Below are 18,308 nucleotides of genomic sequence, written 5' to 3'. Positions count from 1 at the left end.
GGTGCGGTGTGATCCTTGCCCACCGAGAGAAAGGTCTTCAGTCACCAGGGCCTCCCCCTGCATTGCTGGCCTGCTTGTTTGGCTTTATTGTAAAACACAGCCTAGATCTTCGGGTCTCTCAACCTCAGCATTCGGGGCTCCCAGAACAGCTGCCATCACCCACTCAGAGTCCCCGGGCCCGCTCTGATGTTCACTCCCAGATAAGGGACATCCAGGCTGCAGACTCTAAGTTGCATACACATTTGTTCACAGACCTATTTTTTCTTACGACTTAGAAAAACGCCAGGAAGAATACTGGCACTGCTCTGTGCCGCTAAAATGTTGCTCCCTGGCAGTAGTGAAGAAGGCACGAGACACACACAGCTGTCCGATTCCCTCCTGAAATTCGGAAGTGACAGTGCATCTCACGGAGCCAGCTGGGCCACCTGTGAACAGCGAAGGCAAAGCCAAGAGCACCAGCAGCAGGCGCACTCAGCCTTCTGCCGCGGGGGGCTATGGGGAGGGTCCCCTGCATCTCCTGAGCTGGGTGGGGGGAACACCCTGAAGGGGACGGCGGGGAAGGAATGGGAACTGCAAGGGAACCACGTTTCCAGGAGGCTTTGGGGCCAGCTCCTGAGACCCCGCCTTCTTTCCCACTTGCAAATGCAGCTGTTCCGACCTTAGCAGCTTCGGCCCAAAGGCCTCTGTTCCTCGGGCATGTCAAGGGGGAGGGCCGCCTTGCTCGCCACAGCCTGTTGAATTGCGAATGTCACACTCACCCGCGGGGCAGGGATCACGTCTGCCTGGTTCAATGTTGCATCCCCAGCATCTAGCCCGGTGAGCAGCACACACCAGAGTATAATTTGAATGGATGATGTGGTGCATCTCGGGCCCAGCCCTCTCCTCCGAGCGAACCAAATGGAAGGGCAGACGCAGACGCAGCGCGTTATGGCTCAGCACATCCCTGTGCCAAGTCCTGCCCGCCGGACGGTGAGCCGGAAAATCTGAGTTCAACACCGAACCCCTCCACTTGGATTCCCTCACTCCAATCACTCAGCCTCTCGCTGATGCCTCATTCAATGAGAGTAGTGACACCCGCATGGCCAGGCCATGGTGGGGATACATAACTAATGCAAAGGATGTCTTTGGGGACCAGTGAGCTTCAGAGGTGGAATAGATAACTGATTATAACTCCTCGGAGGGCTAGGAGCACGCTGGCTAAGTCCCGTCTTGCCCACATTCCCATGGATTGGGGTGTTCAGAGCCCCAGACTCATACTGTCCACCTCCACTGGGGACCCTCTTACATGGTAGCCTCCCGGGAGGCTGATGCTCTTATTTGAAAGGTCTGTGCTCAAGGGGGTTCACGGCAGCTCATTCCAAAATCAATACAGTCCCCACGCTCATTTCTGTCTCTAAGCTGAAAGCATTTTGGTTTTCTTTACCCCAGCCCAGGACTCCTACGCGATCGGTTCCCTCCCCACCTTAGATGGCTACCCCTCCCACGCACTAGGGCAACAGCCTCCGGCCCGTGCCAGCCAGTATTTAACCAGAAGCCGGAGCACAGCTGCTGGTCCCGCACCTGCGGGCCCGGCCTCTCTGTTGACCACTTGTTGGGAGATTGTCAACTGGGAAATGACAGGACAGAGCAGCTCATAACTGCCGCTCCCTGCTTGGCCAGCCCTGTCACTTTCCCCAAAGCGTCTGAGTTCTCGGGACCCTGTGGAATGCCAGGGAACAGCCTCTAACCCGCACCTGTCCATAAACGCCCCTGTGCCCCTCGGACCACTGAGTCAGCCTCTCTGTGCCTCAGCCCCCAGAGCTGTGGTCAGAGAGGATGTCGCCCATGGGTGCTCTGTGAACTTGGTAAGACGGAACTTAGCAAGCATTCTTCGGATGTCAGGAGTCTTAGGAGGGTTGCGAAATGTAGGCCCACAAAGATTTCCTTTTCGAGCATTTTACTTGTAAAATAAACTTAAATATTTTTTATCTTAAGCAAATAAAACTCTTACTATTTCTTTCTTTAATTTTTTTCTCATATTTTATATTTGATTTGTATTTTATTTTTTTTAATCCTCACCCAAGGACTTTTTTTTTTCCATTTTTTGTTCAGATAGAGTGGGAGGGAGAGAGAGAGAGAGAGAGAGGGAAACATCGACGTGAAAGGGACACATTGAGTGGCTGCCACCCGCACGACCAACCAGGGCCGGGGACAAACTGCAACCGAGGTACGTGCCCTTAGCGGGAACTGAATCCGGGTCTCTCCGGACCGCAGGCCAACGCTCCAACCGCTGAGCCAAACCGGCCAGGACTGGATTTGTATTTTAGATAAGAGACTATTTTCTTGAATATTTGTGAATGGGAGATTATATTTATTTGAAATTCTGTAAGGGGCAATGAGGTCATATTCATGTGAATATTCTAATATTAATTGGGTGGTATCTCCGTGAGCTACTTGGGCTTCATAGATGAACAGGAAGTATCCCTGGCACATAAGGAATTGACCGGATAGCAGTGGAAAGTCACCTGTGTGGATTAAATGTCAAGTCCCCCCGAATTCGTAGGTTGAAGCCCTAAGCGCCAATGTGATGGTATTTGGAGAGATGGCTTTGGGAGGTGATTAGGTTTAGATGAGGTCATGAAGGTGGAGCCCTCAGGAAGGGGGGGCCAGAGTCTCGAGAAGAAAAGGAAGAGAGACCAGAGCTATCTTTCTCTCTGCCACGTGAGGACACAGCAAGCCAGGAAGAGGGTCCGCACCAGAAACCAACCATGCTTGCGTCTTGATCTCGGACTTCTAGCCTCCAGAACCATGAGAAATAAATGTCTGTTGATAAAGCCACCTTGTCTGTGGCACCGTATTGTGGCATCGGTGCCACGCCGTAGACATCCCCAGGTGCAGTGGGAACACAGGAAAAGGGACACCTTGCTTCCCTTGGGGAGGTCACAGAGAGCTTTAACCAAGGAGGCAGTATTGAAACTCCGGGCTTCTTTATTTCCAAGACACCAGGTTTTGTATGGATTAACCTCAGAGTGTTTCATTTCTTCTGTGAAACCCTCAGTTTTTATTAGAAAACATTCTTTTTTTTTTTTATCCTCACTCGAGGACATTTTTTTATTTTTTTGGTCAGATAGAGCGGGAGAGAGAGAGAGGAAGAGAAAGAGAGAGAAAACATCGATGTGAAAGGGACACATCGAGTGGCTGCCACCCGCACGACCAACCAGGACTGGGGGCAAACTGCAACCGAGGTACATGCCCTTAGCGGGAACCGAACCCGGGTCTCTCTGGACCTCAGGCCAACACTCTAACCACTGAGAAACTGGCCAGGGCTCTTATAACATTCTTTTTTAAAATTTTTTTCGTCAGCTGAGGACATTTTTGCATTTTTTGTTCAGGTAGAGTGAGAGGGAGAGAGAGGAAGAGAGAGAGAGAAACATCGACGTGAAAGGAACACATTGAGTGGCTGCCACCCGCATGACCAACCAGGACCGGGGACAAACTGCAACCAAGGTACGTGCCCTTAGTGGGAACCGAACCCAGGTCTCCCTGGACCACAGGCCAATGCTCTAATCACTGAGCAACTGGCCAGGGCTATTATAACATTCTTTATGTTTCACCCTATTTTATAAAGTAGATATAGACTATTCTATAATGTGTCCTTAAAACATCGTAGAGGATTCTGGGTTGCAGGTCTGATACAGTTATCACAGATGAAGTTACTGTTACATGAACACACACACATGGATACATGCACGTGTGCAAGAGTGTGTGTGTGGATGTGTATGTTAACCTCACCTTCTTTAGTACTCTGAGTGGCCAGTGACCTGCCCCTTCTCTATAGTGTCAGCAGGATAGGCTGAGGGCTTCCTACGTGGGTGCGGAAGGTCTTCTGATACATTTCCCACTTCTAAAGCCACTGTGCAATACAAAGCCATACTCCACGCAGTCCTGGGCAGCCTTGTGAAATCGCTACAATGTTTCTGAGCTGCAGTATACATGCTGTGGGAGTTTCTCCCGAGTTTTAATATGGGGGAAGGGAAGACTTAATTAAAGAGTTCTTTGTGGCTCTTTTGTAAACCACCGCCATCTGCTACCATGGCTTCGTGGGGTCTTATCACCATTGTGCAGGCCGAGTCTCATCTTTATCGTGTGTGGCAGGGGCTGAACTGCAGAGACACACAAAAATAATGACAGTGCGCTTATTTTAAGGACACTCCACTGTTGGCTCCTCTGTCAGGCATCTAACCCCAGATGGAGCTCCCTCTGTGCTTAGATGTGAGATGTTATTTTTACAGCATCGCCTTCTCCCGCTGTCTAAGAATCCTGGTCACTGCCTTGAAAGTGCGGTCCTCTTTCTAGAGCATAAGATTTGTGAACTGGGGGTGGGGGTGGAGTTGGAAAGTAGCATATTTGTGTTTCGAAAATGCAAATGGAGACTAAAGAGAATTTAAGAGCCTTTAGCTTCTGTTGTGATTTCTTCAGCCACTTACCCATTGGCTGCAACTGATATAAAAGCTGTAGAACCTGAACGTTTAATGATAAGTAATTGTTTAAAAAAAAAAAAAATTGGGAACTCCCAAAAGAAGGCATACTTGCCATGCAGTGATTTTGCAGAAGAATGTAGATTACCATGGAAATGAGAAGTGGAGAGAAAAAAAAGGAAAAAAAAAAAAGCCAGAGAATGATCTAATTCTGCTTAAAATGCAAATAAACAGAAGTTACAATGAAGTGTTCTCATGAGTCATTTTTACTTTCTTTTTTGCCCCCTTAGCTGCGTATTTTGCATTATCTACAACAAGCAGGTATCGACTTTATAACTATAAGAAGATCTTTAACATGTAAGCTAGTCTGGTTGTGGACTGTCTCTCGCACTGAATGCAACTGTAACGCTTGGGTAGAACCCAAGGGGGAAGCATCTGAGGGTGCTACCCCAGGATGGTAGCAGACGCAGAGAAGGCGACCAGACTTGGAAGTCCCACCGAACCAGTGGTGAGTTTACCATATTTTTCCCTCCAACAAAATCCAGTCGGGAATCAAAGGCAGCCTGAAGCTGAGAAATACACACCAGGTGGGGAAGGAAAGAGCATCATGATATGCTCCATTGATGGAAAAGGGCCAGGGTAACAGGGAAACCCCATGACTTCTCCAGTGTTCACGAAGTTACCGTACCAGGTGCTTTGGGACACATCCCCGCCACGGGACCTCTGGCCCTGCAACTTTGTGTCCTGAGTTCAGCTGAGTCAGAGTGGGTAGAATTTAAGACTAAATCACCAGGTTGGCTAAGCATAACTTCATTATAGGCAGAAATGACTGCGAATCATAGAAACAGACCTGACTACGTTCAAATTACTATGTTGCCAACTCAGCTGCCCCTTAGCCGAATCCTGAACGTGTCCATGCTCACTCGACCACCATCCAATAAGAGGGAACATGGGTCCTGGCCGGTTTGGCTCAGCGGTTAGAGCGTCGGCCCGCGGACCCAAGAGTTGCGGGTTTGATTTCAGTCAAAGGCACGTACCTTGGTTGTGGTTTGGTCCCCAGCCCTGGATGGGGTTGTGCAGGAGGCAACCAATCGATGTCTCTGTCTCTGCCTCTGTCTCTGTCTCTCCCTTCCTCTTCCGCATCCCTCCCACTCCATCTGAAGATAAATGGAAAAATATCCTCGGGTGAGGATTTGGAAAAAAAGAGAGAGGCCATGGAAGGGCAGACACACGTATTCTGCACACACCACAATACCCTGTGACCATGCGAACACCTTCTGGGGGTCCCCCTCAGGCCTGGGAAGGGCTGTGTGCAGTGAGGGGCCCCGAAGCCTAAAGCTCCATGAGTTTCACGTACACCTGCATCTCTTTGGACAGAACTTGGCGGGGCCACCACACTCGGGAAATGAGAGGCAGAACAACTGCCACAGTTAGATTCCAACGTAGGCTAATTGTCTCTTTCCTGTGCATTCAGAAAGCCGCTTTTCTTTTTCCTTAGACGTCAACCAGTCGTTGACCCTTTGCTAGGCACTGAGGCTTGTGAATACACACGACTCCCAGACCCCTTTAAGACTGGACGCACAAACACGTTCACTACATTGTGCTCAGTGGTGGGAGCCCCCAAAAGAGGGCAGCCTGCTGTGCCCAGGGCGGGGGGTTCCCCTGTGAGCACTGAAGGGGCCACAGAAGTCAGCCAGGCAGAAAGGAGGGGGATGCTTTTCCGGTGGAGAGCCAGGTGCAAAGGAGCCAAGGTGAGGCTCAGCAGAGCCGGGGAGGGGACAGCAAGCGGCGTGGGCCAGTCCCCACCGTGCACAGTGGAGCTGGCTGGAAAGGGACGCGTTGTAAAATCAGGGGGACACGATGTGCGAGAGCGGCTGGAGCAGGAGCCCCCGGGCCAGAGGGCCAGGGAAGAAGGGACCACAGCCCCGGCCGCAGTGCCTCCAGTGTTAGCATTTGGTGACCGCTCACTAGATACTGAATTAATTCCAGGAAGAGAGAAGAGTGCAAATATGAGGGCTCAGACTTCCTGTAACCACCACTGTAACAAACCCTTTTCATTAGAGAAAAATGTAAGGACAAAGGAAAAGGAGGAGACCCCTCATGATAAACCCCCGTGTGGGCATCACTCAGCTTCAATCGTAATCAACATTTTACCAATCTTATATAAATGCCATTCCAAAGACTGATAGAACTCCAATAATTATGAAAGTATAGTAATAGTGTAAGAATTGATATACTTTTGGTGGTATCTCAGATAACCCAGGAGAAAAGAATATTTGCTAGACAGCGGGAGGCAACTAGTTGACAGTTTGGGAAGCCAAACTGGATTCCCACCTCCCAGTATATTTAAAGGAAATATGGGGAAGAAAAGTTTTTTAATACAAAATGTTATCATGAAATATAGTTCACTATCTAATTTTAAGATTGGAAAGAACTTTCTAAGCATAAGTTTAATAGAAAACAATTTACCAAAAGAAAAAAAGAAAGGTGCACAGTTCTAATCAAATTGTTTCTGGAAGTCAATGGTGGTGTAAAATAAATCGGGGGGAGAAATGTCAAACTCAAAACAAACCCTATTTTACGAGTTTATTACTTTACATTACAAAGTGCCCCTACCTACAAATTAACAAGGACAAACGCCAATAGAAAAATGATCAGAAAACATGAGCAGATAATCCCCAACAGCAAATAGTACACCCCAAAACCGTATAGAGGGAACACATAAATCTTGCTAATAAAATAAATGATAATGAAACTGCAAGTCCCCTTTGGCTTCTCAAAATGGCAAAATTAATTTTTAAAGAGCATGTTAGAGTTGATGAAAGCACTAAAAGTGGCAGCCTCCCACACCAATAACGGGAGTGTAAGCTGCTACAATCTTTCCGGAGGGCAGTTTGACAAACAATTCCCACCAAGAGGTGCACAAATAACATGCACTGACCCATTAATTCCACGCTTAGTAATTCCCTTAAGAAAATAAGCAGAGGTATACAAAGATAGGTGCAGATCACAGGGTCAATTATAGCACTGAGAATGTCAGCCACACTGTAAATATTCAATGGGCAAATGTTGAAATTCATTGTGATTGGGGTAAATTCGTGGACGGAATATAATTCAGCTATTTTAAAAATCACATTTTTCAAATTCTTAAATGATAGTGCACTGCTCATAATGTATTATATATTGTAAAAAGCAATATGACCCGATTTCAATTTAAAAAGGGCCACGTTGTATATATAGATGTTATAAATATGGACAGAAACATGCACATGGTTATGCATGCTAAAAAGAATGTCATTAAATACACTATAATGTTAACCGTGATTACTGTCACTTAGAGACAGGAATCTGGATGACTATTTTTATTCCGTGTACTTTTCGTATTTTCTTCTATGAACATGCATTGCATTTAAGATCATAAAAGGAATGTTATTTTGTCTATGAAAATTCATCTTTTATTCTATCCCTAAAATGATTTCAATTAGAGAAAGGAATAGACTCATTACTTCACAAATAGGAAGAACATTAAAATCTATAATGTGACTATTTGTTTGCCCTGGGGCACCTTCTCCAAACCTGGAACCGCACAAATGCACAAAGAATGCAGCAGACTCCGAGCTTGGTGCTGTACTGTGATTTCATGCATAATGTTGAGACATGTGAAGTCATCTCCGTGATACAACTTTAGTGCACAGCCTCATGAAACAGTCTGCTTTTCTGGTGTGTGTCTTCCCGTGCACATGTACTGAAGGATGGCTGTCCCCTCAAAGAAGAGGGAATCCACTGTGCCAGGCATTTACAAATGTCGTTTTCTAGCCTGAGATGGTCACTTCGGAGAGACAGAGGGAGAGATTATTTTTCTGGGGTAATGTTTTCCGGTTTTAAAGAATTCTGCAAAGAAAGGTCTTTCACATTCTGGGAAAATCTGATTGCCTAAAAATGCCCCTCCCTTCCCTGGCTGGTTTGGCTCAACAGTTGGAGCGTCAGCCCACAGACCAAGGGGTCTCAGGTTTGATTCCCAGTCAAGGGCACGTGCCTGGGTTGCAGGTTTGATCCCCGATGTGCAGGAGGCAACTAATTGATGGGTCTCTCGCACATCAATGTTTCTCTCTCTCCCTCCCTCCCTTCCACTCTATCTAAAAAAAAAAAAAAAAAAAAGCAATGGAAAAATATTCAAAAAATATATAAAAAATTCCTCTTCTTGATGTTGGACCTACCCTTTCAATCCTAGAAGTGAGCATTTCCATCTAACCCCAACTTTTTTTTTTTCCATTTGGGACATCTTTAGCTCCTTGATCTTTTCCACACACGATGCCATTTCTAGGACCAGCTCCCCATCGGCAGGGTCATCTTGCCCTGTGTCCACCGTGTCGCAATGTGGCACCAGGTGTATATATGGTGCTCAGGTATGATTTGAACTGTGCAGACATTAGGGGCTGTGTCCTCTCCTCAGATGGGGACAGACACCACCTGTGGTTTCTTTAGCTGTTCTAATGGCTGCATCAGACATCGACTCGTCCATCAGACAGGGGCCAACAGCACTAAACTAAACAAATAAAAAAATCCTCTCAAGGGCTCTGCATGTAAGGTTTTGCTCAGGCTGCCATAACAAAATACTACAGATTGAGTGGCTTGACCAAAAGAAATGTACATTCTCACAGTTTGGGAGGTTGGAAGTCAAAGATCGAGGTGCCGGTCAGTTCAGTTCCCGTCGGGAGTTCTCTTCCTGGCTTGCACTCCCATGTGTCCTCATATGGCCCCTTCTCTCTGTGCGAGGACAGACGGCTCTAATTTCTCTTCCTCTTCTTAGAAGGACACCAATTCCATCAAACTAGGGCCCCCCTTATGACCTCATTTAACCTTAGCCTCCTCCTTAACTACACTCTCTTCAAATACAGTCGCATTGGGGGTTCAGGGCTTCAGTGTGAGTTTGATGGGGAGGTGGGGTAGAAATTCAGCTCATAATGTTTTGTGAAGTCCAGAGAAGTTGGTATAAATGCTTCTGCTCTTGCCTACCCATCATTAACCCTCCACATAGCAACCAGGTATGTTTTGAAAATTTTTCATTTGATTTTAGAGAAAGAGAAAGAAACATATGTTTGTTGTTCCCCTTACTGATGTATTCATTGACTGATTCTTGTATGTGCCCTGGCCGGGAATCGAACCTGCAATCTTGGTGTTATTGGGATGATGCTCTAGCCAACTGAGCTACCCAGCCAGGATTACAACCAGATATTTTAAAAACATAAGTCAGACCAAGTCACTGCTTTGCCCCAAATCCTTCAAGGGACTATCTTTCCCTTTATACTTGAGATAAAATACAGACTCCTTGTGACCCCCTACCAGACCCTGTGTAATTTGACCTTGCCCACCTACCCAAGTGCACTTCCTCCCTCCTACCCTCCCCATTGCACTATCTGCACTGGCCTGCTGGCCTCCCATCCATCCCCACGTGACCAGCATAGGCCTACCTAGGGCCTGCCACCAGCCTGCCTCACTCCCTACGTCCACTCAGAACCCCAGTCCACTAAGAACCCCAGTCCACTCAGAACCCCAGTCCACTCAGAACTCCATTCCACTGCTACCTTCCTTGCTCTCCCCGCATCTGACCCAGCCCCACCCCACCCTCTTGCTCATTTGCCATCCAGCCTAGTCCTTGTGTCTAGGACTTCAGGAGAGGATGTGAAAAACAGCTTCCAAGGAACACAACTCCTTACTGCTCAATGACTTCTACAGCATTAAATGCTCACTCCCAATCCAGGTAGAACGCGTTAGCCATGGGCAGCATGTGGGCATGTGGAGACACACTTGTTATAACATAAGAGAAAACACACACACCTTAAATATATTTGACTCTACGGTATAATCATAGCTATCCCAAACAAAAGCACAGAACTATATGAATAAAGAGATAAGGCAGGAATACAGAAATCTATTAACGGTGATCGTCTTTGCTGGTAGAATTGATGTGGAGTTGTCTTCCTCTCCTACATTTTCCAAGTATTCTTGAATAATCATGTGCTTTCACGGTAGAAAAAAGTAATTTCAAGCGGTGGAATTTACTTTGTTTTCTTTCTATTTCTATGCAAAGTAGAATATTTTCTTTTAGGAGTTGTCTCAGCTGCTGTTTCTGACACACTACGTTCTGTCACCCAAGCCAGCACACGAGGTTGAGCGGAGGAAGGAAACACGAGGAGACTAGGGAGATGACCCTTAGATCTGGGGGAAGCAGAATGACTGAAACAGTAGTTAATTCTCCATTGAGTTTAGTCACTACCCTTGCAAACACTAGGAGAGCTAAAAACTGCTAGCATGGTGCCTGTCTCTTTAAGGGTTATTTAAAAATTTTATAACAACGGAGAAGTATTAGGAAAATCATTCTTTTCAAAGTGAAACTCAGGACACAAGAACCAACAAAGGATTTCTGAGCTATTTCTAGGAGCAAGTCCTATCTGGAAAATATATATACTAAATTGGTAACATTTGGGGAACATTTTGATGGTTCATAGGGAAACAGGAAAAACGTTGCTATTGAAATGGTTGTAGAACATTAATGCATTTGATTGTTATACTTCAAATGCAGGCATTACTCTGAAGGTAGCTGGTTATTGCTTTAAAAAATTTTTTATCTCTGTTACTTGCTAGAATAAGAGGTAACAATCGCACTAGAAGCAGTATGTATATGAAGTCTTAATAATTGTTAGTTATTATTGTTATTATCCTTAATATCAAATAAGTACCAATGGAATCTAGTCCAAACTTTTAAATTAGCCTCTTCTTTCAGGAGTCACAGGATACATACATCTAATCCCTCCTGGTACTGCCAGGAAGCCATGTGTATCTGCAGAAAGCCTACATTTGTTGCAGCATGAAGTCAGAACTTAGAAGTCTAAGAGGCCTACCATATTTAAGATGGTCTTGTGCATCCGTTTTCAATGAAGGGAAGAGCAGCTTGAACATTTGGGAGATGTTAAGTACAGAACATGGGTTTTCCAGCTCTGTGTCCTTTGGAGTACAAGCTGCTACTAGTTGTTAGTGTTGGAACAAAGATTCGTTTTGGCATGAATGAGATCATCTTCCTTCCAGATTCTTCAAAATTTAACATGCTGAATACTAATGAGTCCAGTTCTCAAAGCAAAAGCACTAGAAATGAATGGCATGTGGTGGATCTTCATATCTTTTCCAAGTGACCCATCCACCCTCCCTCTTTTGCTCTAATCCTTTTTTAGAATAGAGTTAAAATGGAAGTTTTCTGCATTTCCAAATATTTTAGTCTCTGTGGTGTAGGAAAACCAATGCTGAAAACTCAACATAAAAACTAGTAATGTAATTGGAAACTCCCAAGGTATCTAACACAAACAAAAATAGAACCACAGTTCAGCAACATTTTCTCAAATAAGATTGCTTTCAATTCTCACAGAATTAATAATCCCCACTGAAAGTGAGCTCACAGTGAAAAATTAGAAAGAGCATGAGGAAAAAACCCACCAGGAAGCATGTAGAAGCAATATCAGAAAATCTGGCACCCTCAAAATTCTCATTCATAAACAATAAGCAATTACTAAAATATATATGTTTGAAATTATTAAAGAGATGAAAAGAGATGAAGAATCACAATAAAAGAATAAGACAGAAAAAAAAATGATCAGGCAAATTGGAAAATGAACCAAATGGAATTTCTAGGAATGAAAACATAGTTACTGAGATTAATCTCAATAGAAAATTAAATAGCATATTAGACATAGCTAAAGAGAGAATTATGAAACTGGAAGTGAGAACTGGGAAGTAAAGAAACAGAACATGTGGGCCTTCTGGTCAAGATGGCAGCATAGGTAAACACAGTACTTGCCTCCTCCCACAACCACATTAAAATGACAACTAAACTACAAAACAACAATCATTCAGAACCACCTGAAATCAAGCTGAATAGATGTCTTACACTTGCTCCCTCCAGGCTCCAGTGTGGGGAAGGCAGCTTGAATGGCATCAGAGACATACGGGGAAGAACTGAGTTGTTTGGCATCTAGGTGAGAGCTGGAGAGGCAGCTTTCTCCTGGACAGATGTTCTAGCAGAGGCCATTGTTCCTTTGGTGAGCCCTTCCCCCATGGGGCCAGCAGACAGCTGGGGCTCCAGCAACCTGGCTCACATTGTTTGCCTCCCCCTGGTGATTCACTGATGCCCTCCCCCATACAACTTTTGGGCCTACCCAAGCTGTTTCCAGTGGCTTTTTGGGAGGAGGGTGTCAATGGGGGGAAAAGGAGAAACATCTGTAACAAAAATAAATGAATTAAATTTAAAAATAAGAGGAAAAAAATTTTTAAATAAGTATAAAAGATCAATCTCTTATTTTTAGCATTTTGAAAGCATTTCATTGTCTTCTGGTCTTTATTATTACTGATGTCATTCTAATTGTAGCTCTCTTCTGTGGAACTGATTTTTTATTTTGGTTATTTATAAGATCTTATCTTCATTCTTTTACTATTATATATCTAAATAAGGATTTTTCTTTTCTTTATTCTGCTTGGGAGTTGATGTACTTTATCACACTGAGTATTCATACCTTTTATCAATTATGGAAAATTCCTCCCATTCCCGCCCACCCCCCAGCATTGTTGTCTATGTCCATTGGCTACACTCATATGCATAAGTTCTTTGGTTTATCTCTTCCCTCCCCTCACCCCTCTGAAATGTGTCAGTTGCACACTCACCTAAACAATCTTTCAATAATTAGGATGAAATAAATATATTTCCAGGCACTGACAGAGTTCTAACTTAAAGATGTACTTGAGTCAGAAGGAATTAAAAGTTGGGAGTGGTGCACATCCGGTGTGGCTCAGCACTTGAGCGTTGACCCATGCACCAGGAGGTCGCCGGTTCAATTCCCGGTCAGGGCACATGCCCAGGTTGTGGGCCAAATCCCAAGTGGAGGGCATGCAGGAGGCGGCCAACCGATGTTCCCTCTCATCAATGTTTCCATCTCTCTCTCCTCCTCCCTTCTTCTCTAAAATCAATAAAGAAAAAAATTTTTTTTAAGTTGGGAGTGGTATGTAAGAAATAGTAATAAATAAAAAAGGTAAATAGGTAAGTAAATCTAAGTAGGTATGAGCAATTAATAATATTGTGACTAATTTGAATGAGGTGCTAACAATAATGACATTTCACCAAAATAGAGCAAAGATTGTAAGAAAGAGTCAACAGACCTTGATTCTAGTGCCTATTTGACTTTCAACAAACCATTGCTCCCATTTGTAAAATGATATTTAGATAAGATGAACATTAAAGTTTTTTTTTTTAAATCTAATATTCTATTATGTTACTGCACTGCTTGCTGATCAAGAAAAGAATATAAGAATCTAGGTAATAATTTCAATGGAACCAAAGAAATATGCTTCTTTGGCTCAAATGCCAGGCTACTGAGTGTTTGTTGCTTCCGAAAGAACACGTAGCTTAGGTAAGTGCCCTATTTTTTATTGCAAAACGTTAATGTTGACATAATTGCAGGTGTCCTCCTTTTCCCCACCCTATGCCCTAAACTGATGGACAAGATTTATACCAATGGCATGAAAGGGAATACTCCCCTCTGATGTGTGTGTTGAACAATTAATGAGTGCCTGCAGCATTTCGATGTCACATAGAGTCTAATCTGCCCTCCAGTCATTTCACATGTTGCATCAATGAGTCTTGGGGTGAAACCCTCCAGGGGCCTAGCAGGAGCCAGAGATGCCTCCTACCATCTCCAGAAAATCTTCAAAAGGAAAGAGAAGTTGGAAACAAAGTCTAATCATCCTATTTATTCTGTATCAGTGAGGGGTAAAGAACATGAAATGTATTTCTCCCTAGAAGACAGTGAGAAGGATTTCTTCCTGAGCAGAGTGTGCAGTATGAGGTCTGGAAAGTACGTTACAGATGATCCCTGACCCCTCAAGTGCTCCTTTCACATCTTTTAAGTTTCTACAAGTTGAGAAACTATTTCTCTAGTCTTAATTTGCTTTAAGAACTTTTTGAATCAATGTTCGCATATCGAGTGTGAATATGTTGTCAAAACCTTTTATATTCTTGTATGCCTATTACTGTAAACCCAGCATCTACTGCATGATTTTTCTCTTAATTTCTTTTTTAGTGTTTAAAATTAAATATATTGGAGTGACATTGGTTAATAAAATGATATAGGTTTCAAGTGTACAATTCTATGATACGTCATCTGTACATTGCGTTGTGTGTTTACCACCCAAAGTCAAGGGGCACTTCGTGACCTATGTCCTGGCTTCATCTGGAGACCTTCCTCTACCTACCGCTCTTTCCACAGATCGCAAAAACTGACAGTTGACCCAACATCTTCAGACTCTTCCACTCTTTCGAAGCTAGGCAGGGCTGCATGATTTGCTTTAGCCAGTGACAAGCGAGTGAAAATAACCTGTGTCACTTCTAGACATTAGCATTTGAGGACTGGTGGGTGATTCTCCACCCTTCTCTGTTTTCCCCACATCAACTGGGGCCATATGTTTTAGGTGGTAAAACTGCAGGACCGTGGAATTTCCACCTTGGCTTGGCCGTGGTGCCAAATGAGAAACCATTAAGATGGAAAAACAGTTGGATCCACAAAGGAATCTGTGTGAGCAAGAAATGATTCTTTTCTTTTGTTATCCACTAAAACTCTGGTGCTATTCATTACTGCAGCATATCCTAACCTCCCTAATACAATATCTAGAATAGTATTCACAACACTTTACTACATTTGTCTATTGCCTGTCTTCTTGGAGTGGTGGCTGGGACATTTACTTCTGCGTGCCCTGCCTCCCAGATAATGAATGATATATAATAAATAAATATATGTCTTGAAGGGCATTATAGTAGGTAAAGGTAACAACAATACACACTGGATTCATCATTGCTTGAGGTCTCATCAGTTTATACAGCTAGATGGTTTCTCTTAAATGAGGCCAAAAATGTCAAGAATAGCCAGTTGAGCCGTGCGATCTTGCATCTGATGCAATTTTACTTCCGAGCCTCTTTTACCTATAATTTTTTCTATGGAGACAAAAATCATCCAAGTCTTTGAAATTGTGTCCAACATTCTCACTTTGAAACAGAGAAGGAATCATCACTCACGTGTGCCTTGACTGTCAATGAAGTCTTCAAAACAGGGAGTGTAAGTCTTCCAACATTTGTTTTTCCAAAATCATTTTGGCTTCTAGGTTGTTTTCAATTCCATATAAATTTTAGAGTTTACTGGTCAATTATACAAAAACAAAAAACAGACCAAACAAAAACCTACTGGGATGTTGAATGGGACTGTGCTGTATCTACAGATTCCTTTAGAAAATAAAGTCTTAAAAGTGATTCTTCTTACCCAAGAATCAAATCTTAAATGTAGAAAGAACTCCTACCAATGAAAATGACAATAACAGATAACTCAGTGAAAACATGAGCAACGGATGTGAACAGGCACTTCAAGAGTATACATTTAGGTGATCAACAGAGATATGAACAACAGCTCATTTTCATTAATTATCAGGAATATGCAAACCCAAAATGTGATACCATGACATACCCACTCAAATGGCTAAAGTAAAAAAAAAAAAAAATCAGGTAATATTAATGCTGTTGAGAATAAGGACAACTTGGACTGACATAGTGGGAATATAATATGGTATAACCACCGTGGAAAATTGGTTAGCAATATCTTCTAAAGTTGGCCAGGTAGATCTCTCATGGTCTAGCAATTCCAACAAAAATTCATACACATATTCACGAAAGGACATGCACAAGAATGTGCCACATCATTAGTCATTAGGGAAATGCAGGTTACACATCACAATAAGATACTACTACTTGTTAGACTATCTAGCAGGTAGCTAAAAATTAACTACACCAAGCGTTAATGAGGATTAGAAGCAACTGAAACTCTCCCATACCACTCCTGTTGGAAATGTAAAATGATGCAATCAGTTTGGAGAATAATTTTGGGGTTTCCCGAGGAGTGAAATATGCAACTACCGCATAACCCACTAACAGGTGTTTATTCAAGAGAAATGAAAGCACACGTCGAGTGCAAAGACTTGCAGGGGAAAGTTCATAGAAGCACAGTGCCAACAGCTAACAACACTGTATTGTACTTAAAACGTGCTGAGGGGGTAGATCTTTTGTCAAGTGTTCTTACCACAAATAGTAATAATCATGATGATGATGATGATGATGATGATAACAACAACAATAATAGAAACTTTGGAAGGTGATAGATACTCTTACGAAAACCATCCTTAGGTCCATGTGCTAATCTCCACAGCTTGCTGTCCAGTAGTAGACCCCATCACTTTGGGACCCACACTGTGCCTGTCTTCAAAGAGCTTCATTTGGTTACTCGGTGAGCCTCAGAGAGAACGGTTTTGCTAGGCTCCTTTATAAAATGGCCAGTTAGTGTGGGCCTCTGCCCTTGGCTTGCCGGGCACCAGTGTGGGGACATTACGGATGAGAAATGTTTGTAGCACCGCTGGTCTTGTACACCTTTGCCTACATCGTTATGTTTTTCTCTTACTGTTGACCTCAGCCTACACAAGGAAGAAAGAAACTTGGTCGCAGATGGTGGTATGGATATGGCTCTCAGTGCCCCAGCAAGGGCTCCAGAACCTTCTTTCGGCTTATTTGTAGGTCTCTGGGAATCCACCCACCCGGTCATTCACAGTTCCACCTGCCGGTCCCAGCAGGTAATAACTAAAATGCCACCACTCTACTGTGACAGTCTTGCAGTAAAATTCACCCAATTTCTACAAGAAACCGAAGGTCCAAAGCTTAAAAAGTGATCCAAAATATAAAGTAGCTGTCAAAGTTTATCAAACTGCTGCGATTCCTGTTGCATTTCACGTGAAACATAAAATCTCAGTGTTGGGTTTTTATCTTCAAGTTTGCCTAGCCCACTGGGTCTAAACTAATGGCTGTGTCTTAGAATCACTGTGTAAATGACATACAGAGTCTTGGCCCCCACCTCCACATGCTCTGATCTGGCCAGCTATGGGGTGGAACCCAGATATTTGTGTTTTTAACAACTCAGGAGCTGAATTTGATGTGCGGTCAAGTTTGGGAACTTCTGGTCACCCTAACAGTGTTTGAATTCTACCTCAAATATCCCTTCCAATTTGTTGATCAGTATCTTCTAAAGCACTTCCAGCACCGAGGACCTCCCTCCCTCCCTCCATGGTCCACTTTCTATTCAAAGAACTTGCACCATTGTCGGTGGTATTTTATATAACTAGAGTATGATAGGACCCCCTTTCCATCCCTGAATGGATGAAGAGCCAAGGGAGACACCTGATACTTGGTAGTCTTCTCGACATAGGTGACCCCAAGGGGAAGGGTGACACTCCTCCTTCTACCTGCCCTGCCTGCCCCGGGCACCACCAGGTGTTCCCACATGCTACCTAAAATAGCTCCATTTATGAATAAGCCCATCCGCTCTTCCTTGAATAAACAGACACAGACCTTGAAAAAAAGATATAAGCAGTTCTTTCACTAATGATTCGGCAAGCACCAAACCAACAGAGACCAGCGCTATGGCTTGGTCAGAGTCAGTCACGTCTTTCCAAGGACGTGTCAAAGGCCTCACAGACGGTGCTTTGGTTGGGGACGCGTGACATGCTCTCTATCTCCTCTCTCTTATTTTCAGTCACCCCCTTGCTGCCCTTGTTCTTGTCTTCCTCCTACAGCCGCACCCCAAGTCTCTCCCTATGGGGCGGCGTGGCCCCGTTCTTGTGGGAAACTCCAGTCCTCTTAGGAAAGGCAGCCTAGGCTCCAGGGGCGTTCCCCATAGGCTGACGGAGGCTCTCCCCGCCCAGCTTCACATGCTCACCGGGAAC

Source organism: Molossus molossus, unplaced genomic scaffold, assembly GCF_014108415.1.
Source record: "Molossus molossus isolate mMolMol1 unplaced genomic scaffold, mMolMol1.p scaffold_m16_p_24, whole genome shotgun sequence".
Lineage (NCBI taxonomy): Eukaryota > Metazoa > Chordata > Mammalia > Chiroptera > Molossidae > Molossus > Molossus molossus.
This window is presented reverse-complemented; position numbering follows the sequence as displayed.